Genomic DNA, 6000 nt, shown 5'->3' on the forward strand with positions numbered 1-6000 from the left:
TATATATACATATATATTTTTTTAAAAATACTTATGGTTATGTGTATTTAAAGATCTCAGTCATTTTTACATCCATCGGTTTGCGGTTACTTGAGTAACAAATCGAAACGGGGAAGAAGAATCGGTGGAGTTGATATGGCGAGGAGCTTAACTCCGGTAACCTAGCTTTATGATGTCGAATAATACTCATACAGCTAGATAACCAAAGAAAATGTCCGCGCCAAGATCTTCTTGTTACCTCGAGTGTTGAAATACTCGCAAGGTTAGTCGTGCCAACCAATCAAACCGTCGAGAATCGAAAACCTTCTTTGCTGCCGGCCAATTCATCCGACAGTGTCGGGCCTTCTATTCTCGAGATCGTAAAAATCGGTAAACATACGGATCGATCGTTAACGGCTGTTTATACGAGCGAGCGTCTCCCTCTCGATCGAAAATCCACTATTTCCCGGTGCAGATAATGGCATGCACGTGTCGATGGTGTCCCCACTCTGTAACAGAAAGAACGGAGAAATCGGAAACCGCTTTACAACAATCGTCCCTTTGTCGCGTAACCACGAATTGATTGATATGCGCACGGGTTTGAAAAGTGAAACACAACCGTTGACATTTCGGAGTGAAAGTTAGTCGGTAAGACGGGCCTTCGGGTAGAGGATAGCCAGAGGCTACGAGCGTATATCTGGAAATTTTTCCATCGTTACCAGGCCAAAGTCATTCTCTTCCTAAAAGCATGATAATGGAAAGCACCGAATGCAGAGAAAGCGGCGGCCATACGGTCACACGGTGTAACGTTTTCGATTTGTGTTGCTCGCTCCAAGTCGTTTAAGTGAAACGTAAATGGTCGAAGAAACGAGGCGATACGGTTTTGCTGAATCGTAGAACGCGCAACACGTTATATCGTTGCGTCATAATTACATTGGCTCCGTGCATCTTGCGGTATCATCGAGTTTCCTGGTTGCCATTTCCGACTGACTGATTCACAACTTTAACAAAAGTTATATCTGTAGAACACGAATATACAGAGATAAACTTCAGATTGCGAGAAATATCACGTGTAAATCATAAGGCGCGCGTAAAATGTGGCGAATGTTAACCGGAGGTACTATACTCGAGTCGGACGATATTCGTTAGAAAGAAAAGGAGATTGATACGTTGAATCGTTGGTTTTACCGTCGATTATTATTCGGAATGTAATCTATATTTCGTGGTCGTAGCGACGATTTTGATACCCAATGCTGTGCTTTTCATTCGGTCAGTCCACCAGTAGACCAGTACGATGTTTCGTAAGAACTACCATTTGGAGAAAGTTATGATCTCACGCTGCAGTACACGCGTGGCTGACTTCTATTTTATCATCAAGCTGTTCGGTGCTTCCCGCGCTTCTCCTCGCCTCTTTATCTGTACAACTTCTCAATCTCGATATGAAATACGGGCATGGACGTGAGTAGAAAAATAACATGAACTTTTCGGAAGACCACCGGCTTGCACAATGTGGATCTGACACATTCGCCAATAATTTTATATTTAAATAACACGCTTATCGAATCTGATAGGCGGGGAAATACGCCAGTATTAGCCGCCTTATCGAATTTCGCAACAGATAATTTAAAAAATTGCCACACGATCTTTTTACTCTTTTTACTTGTTCGTTGATCCGTAATTTTTGTAAATGTAGAAATACGTTTGCGAACATCAACGGTGAAATATTTGTGTGAAATGAAATCGATGGCGGTTGATGGTTCGATAGAAACGATGCCGCGAGCGAATATCGTACTTACATCTCCGTGTAACGCGTTTTATCACGAGAGTGAAAGTGCAAAAGATCCCATTAAGAAAAGAGTAAAAGATAGAAAAATAAAGAAGGAAGAACCGTGGTATACTCACCTGAAAAACTGCCGGTTTATTTCTGGTTCGCTCTCGTATCGAGCGTAACAGGAAGACTGATCAGAAAGATTTAGACTCGATTCAACGATAATCCCCGACTTTCTAAAACTCAATTTTCTTTATTTTTTCTCCCTGTTGAAAGCTGCTACAGCAACAAAGGCGACTGAGATTTCTAGCCTACTTTGCCGCTGGTATGGCTTATCCAAGTTGCACAAGTCCATCGTCACGTACCTACAGCAAATATGAGTAAGTACCTATCTTTCATGATAAGCCGACCTTCGATTCGTTCCATTTGTTCGTCACGGCTTGTTGTTGCACAGCTAACCTATGCAATTGTCGTTCGTTCTCGTAGGAAAAAAGGCCAGTGCCGAAAACCAAAGTCCGTGGAAGCGGTTCGTAGCTCGTTACCAAAATTGCGCCGAGAATTCGCTAAGAATTTTGCAGTAATGGGGAAGATTTCTTGCAGGTGTCGGTGACCGTTGCTCGAGGCTGAAAAATATTTTCGGCGTTGAATCTCAATGCTGGTCGGTTTAACGGTCTAATTAACAGTTCACGATTTAATTAACAATCTGGTGTCCAACCGTGGCATTACAGGGTCTTTGCACGATACGTCTTATTGACCGTACGTTTTATCGAGAAGTTTTCCATTCGGTTCCTGAATTCGTTGCGCAACAATCAGAGATCCTGTTCGTGGCCATTACGCGTCGACACGCGTGTTTTCTAAATCGCTAACTTACCCCCGCGGTGAAAAATCATGACGACAGCACGTTAACAGTCCGGTGGACAAAAATTTCACGAGCTAACGTTTCGAACGTGTACCCGTGGTAAATTGGTTTCCTAACGAGGTCGGTTTCCAATGCGACTTCCAATCGTTTACGCAAACACAGCTGTACGAGTACTTGAGATAATCGGAGCTAATGTCGCTTCACTTATAGTCATTATCACTTCGAATGTAGTTATCGAGCTTGATTTAACTTCCCTGCCGCGCTGCAACGGATCCAAAGGCGCGAGAAAAAGAAGCCTCTCGACGAGAAGATTCGCGGCATTTTCCTCGTTATTTCCTAAAATATCTTTCGCGTCTCGTGATTACTCGTGACTAACGCACCTCTACGAAAGCTAGTTTCCTCTGTTTACTGTGAAAAACAAATTGATACAACGATTGATTATTCGACAAAAATTTGCGGAGCCTTAAATAACGAGATTAAAAATAGAGTCGCTAAACGTCAAAGAGGCGGACGACGTTTCGCAGATTCTGGCGGTCGAATCCTAAAGGATGAACTAGCGCTTAAGTCAAGCGAAAAGTAATCTTTTTGTTCAAGTGTTTGTATTCCACAACTGAAAGGAGGAAACGTCACGGTTAAATAGTACCTGTCTCGTTATTTACCTAACAAACGGAACGGTTTAACTTGCAAATTAATTTACAGTCGCCGATTGCGCAGTTGTTTGACTTTATCTCCTAATATAACGTAGGACCGGTGAAGTTACCAAGGAAAGGATCGAAATTTTCAAATTAAAATTTTGCTGTTTTACGAGGAACCGGTTATTCGGTGACACTCGGACCCGTTTCGTCACTCGCAACGAATCGAAGGATTCGCATCACCAACGTTTCATATACACGCGGTGCAGTCGAACACGGCTATGCATATGTGCGTTTTATTTCTCGGTCGCTCGCTCTACCGTGCAAATCTCGAATGCATTCGCCGGTACGTTGAAGATCGTTCGCGATACAGGCTTCCGCAATGCCATAACGCTACCGCACCGCCGCCGCGTCGCTTCTTGTCGCGCCGATCTTTGTAGCTGTGACGCAGAAAAGACGATCTTTTTTGCTCCTTGTCGAGTATAAAAAAAGAACGATTCAAACAGGTTTGTCGAAGTGGACGAGCGAGTCACGTTCGTGAGAATCGATTGAAATTTTTTTTTCGAAATAAGAGGAGAACGATCGTGGAGACGCCGTATATTCATCAAGTCGTTTAATGGTTGATACGTCGATCGCTATAGCCGATGCGCCTGATTAATTACGCGTAACGGTTATCGGTTATGTTATTACGTCCTCGCGCTAACGCCAGTTCCAAGATGAAGACGGTTTTCAGTTAAGGCTTCAACGTCGATAAGAACTTGAAATCGCTGCGCGATGCAAATTTAAAAGTCAACTGCGACGATTCGAGGTAAAATTTGAAAAACGTCGTTCGTTCGGTTCGAACGAGCATTTCATTTTCGAACATCCGTGCGCACGAAATCTGAAAAGGAAGGACGGTATTAGGAACGTCGCGTAAAATTTGGAGCGTATGGGGGAACAAGAGCGTTCGAACGGCGGTTATTTTTCCACGGTAGTCAGATGCAACCTGTTGCTAAGAGGCTCGAGGAAATTCGCACGCGAAACGGTGCGAATCGGCAACGGGTAGACTCGGCTCGGAGCAGCGCGAAGAATCGAGCGAGGAGAAACGTCGAAGTTTTCGAGTTTAAATCGCGAAATCTCATAGATCGGAAGGGAGAGAAACAGAGAACGGTGGAATGGCCGCTCGAGGACAGAATAGACGATAGAAAGGAAACGGATAGCCAAGAAGCAGATAGGTAAGAACGCACACACGGCAATTTTCGCCTTGACCTTGTCAAGCGATCGTGTTCACCGGTGATCAACGATTCGTACAATGAATGCGTTATTAAATATTTGAATTGCAATTGAAAGTTTTTCGTGCTAATTTATCAGAATTTCGTTGTTAGAATTCGTTGTCTTTGCGGAGATAATCGTTTCTTTAAACGAATCGAAGAGAATTTGATCGAAGGTAAGCTGGTGCGAAATAAAAATTTTCTTTGGAATCGAAATTTGGAGTAGGATTTAGAGGTTCGAAGATAGAATCGAACGGTCTCGGAATCGATGACGCGGCTATGTCTTTTGGTACGAAAAAGAGAGGAGAGCATACCTGTTGCTCGGAGTCGAGGACACGGCCGAGTCGATACGTGAATTTTAAGTCCGCTACTGCTTGCTCCGTCTTACCAAGGGCACATAGACTCGGATCAAAAGAAGAGGAAAGAGAGGAGTCACACCTGGCGCGGTACGAGATGAGATCACTACCGCACTCACTGATCAACTGGCCCCGCGCCCCACGTCCGGGGCCGCACGCACCTTTCGCGTTACCCCTGCCCCCTCGAACTCCGGAACCTAGAGCTCGTTGCCCCCCTCGGGGTCCTTTCGGCCTGTTCAGTCCCCTCTACATCCTTTTTACCTCTTCAGCTTCGCTTCGAACGCTCATTGGTCCGTTCAAATCGACGTCGTGACGTCATCGAACCGAACTGCCGGTATACGTACGAGATTCTCTCTCGAACGAGTCTCTCTCTTCTCTTTCCTTTCCTCTCCTTACCCCTCTGCTTTCTACCCCGCTCCGTTTCGCTGCTTACCGCTCCACTCCCCCTCGCGGACCCTCCCTTTTCTTTCGTCTCTTCTTTCCCCCGTGTGCTCTTCACTCGGTCTCTTCTTTCCTCGAGCCGACTACCTGTCCTCCTACCTATATACATCCGTCTTCTATCGTTCTCTTCTTCTCCCTCTCCTTCTTTGGTCGGTCTTCTCGTTTGGCCGGCTCTCTCGCAACTTCACCGCCGGCATCCCTGTCTTTCTACCTGGTTGATTCGTTCTTTATCGTGTTGCCTCGTTTGCCTTTCCTCACGCCGGCATCTCGTTCTTCTCGTTCTCCTCGTTCCCGAATACTCTTCTGGTTTGCCGCGAGTTCACGATCCTTCCACGCGGCGCGGCGTCTCGTATATTCCCCTCTTGTCTCTATCGTTTTATAGGTATCCGTTGACCCGCGTGCCTTTTTCCCACTTTTTGTCCTCCAAGATCCTCGTCGATTCTTCGAGAGGAGGTTGCGTTTCGTTCGCCAGTGGGTCGCCCCATCGTCTCGTTTTTCTCACTTTCTTCACTGTCAGTTCGGACGCTCCAATTTCCGATTCCTCTGTTCGGCACGATGTACGACGCGATGTTCGATGTTCGAAGCTCTCTTCTTCGCTGTCTATGGCTGTCGCGTCGTTGGCCGGTGCGTGTCGGCGACTCGAATCCGAACGTTCGAAGGAGCGCGGATCCATCAAGTCGAATAGTAGTTTCTTTCCTGCGGGTCGGTCGCGGCT

This window comes from Bombus impatiens, unplaced genomic scaffold, assembly GCF_000188095.3.
Source record: "Bombus impatiens unplaced genomic scaffold, BIMP_2.2 scf_0647, whole genome shotgun sequence".
Taxonomy (NCBI): Eukaryota; Metazoa; Arthropoda; class Insecta; order Hymenoptera; family Apidae; genus Bombus; species Bombus impatiens.